The following is an 864-nucleotide window of genomic DNA, read 5'->3' as shown; positions in this document are numbered from 1 at the left end:
GGTGGTGAGGTTGGCCCAGGATCGAACATTGTTTCGTTCTGCTGTGCATGGAGTCGCTATGAGTCGGTTCCGACTCGATGGCACCTGACAACATATGCTATTAGAAGCCCTAGTGGTCCAACAGTTCCAGGATCAGCTGCTAGCTTAATGGCTGACAGTTTGAACCCTCCCAATAGAGACTGTTGCTGTTGTTTTTGTTAAGTGCCCTCAAGTCAGTACTAACTCACAGTGACCCTACGCAGAATAGAACGAAATACTGCCCAGTCTTGTGCCAAACTCACAATCATTGCTATACTTCAGCCCATTACTGCTGTCACTATGTCAATCCATCTCATTGGGGGGTTTTCCTATTGTTCTATGACCTTTGACTTTACCAAGCATGATATTCTCCAGAGACTGGTCACTCCTGATGAAGTTTGGCCATCCTGGCTTCCAAGGAGCATTCTGGCTGTACTTCTTCCAACACAGATTTGTTTTTTTCTTTTGACAGCCCATGGTATTTTTAATTTTCTCCAATACTATAACTCAAATGCATCAATTCTACTACAGCCTTCTTTATTCATTGTCCAACTTTCACATACATGTGAGGTTATACCATTGCTTGGATCCAGGGCACCTTAGTCCGCAAATTGGCATCTTTGCTCATCAAAAATTTAAATAGGTCTTGTGCATCAGGTTCACCTAATGCAAAACATTGTTTAATTTCTTGACTCCTGCTTCCTTAAGCATTGATGGTTTGATCCAAGCGAAATGAAATCTTTGATAACTCAATATTTTTTCCATTTATCTTGATGTTATTTATTGGCCCAGTGGTGAAGATTTTTGTTTTCTATACATTGAGGTGCAATCCATACCGAAGGCTCT

Source organism: Chrysochloris asiatica, unplaced genomic scaffold, assembly GCF_000296735.1.
Source record: "Chrysochloris asiatica unplaced genomic scaffold, ChrAsi1.0 scaffold00108, whole genome shotgun sequence".
NCBI classification, from domain to species: domain Eukaryota; kingdom Metazoa; phylum Chordata; class Mammalia; order Afrosoricida; family Chrysochloridae; genus Chrysochloris; species Chrysochloris asiatica.
Note: the sequence above shows the minus strand (reverse complement) of the source record.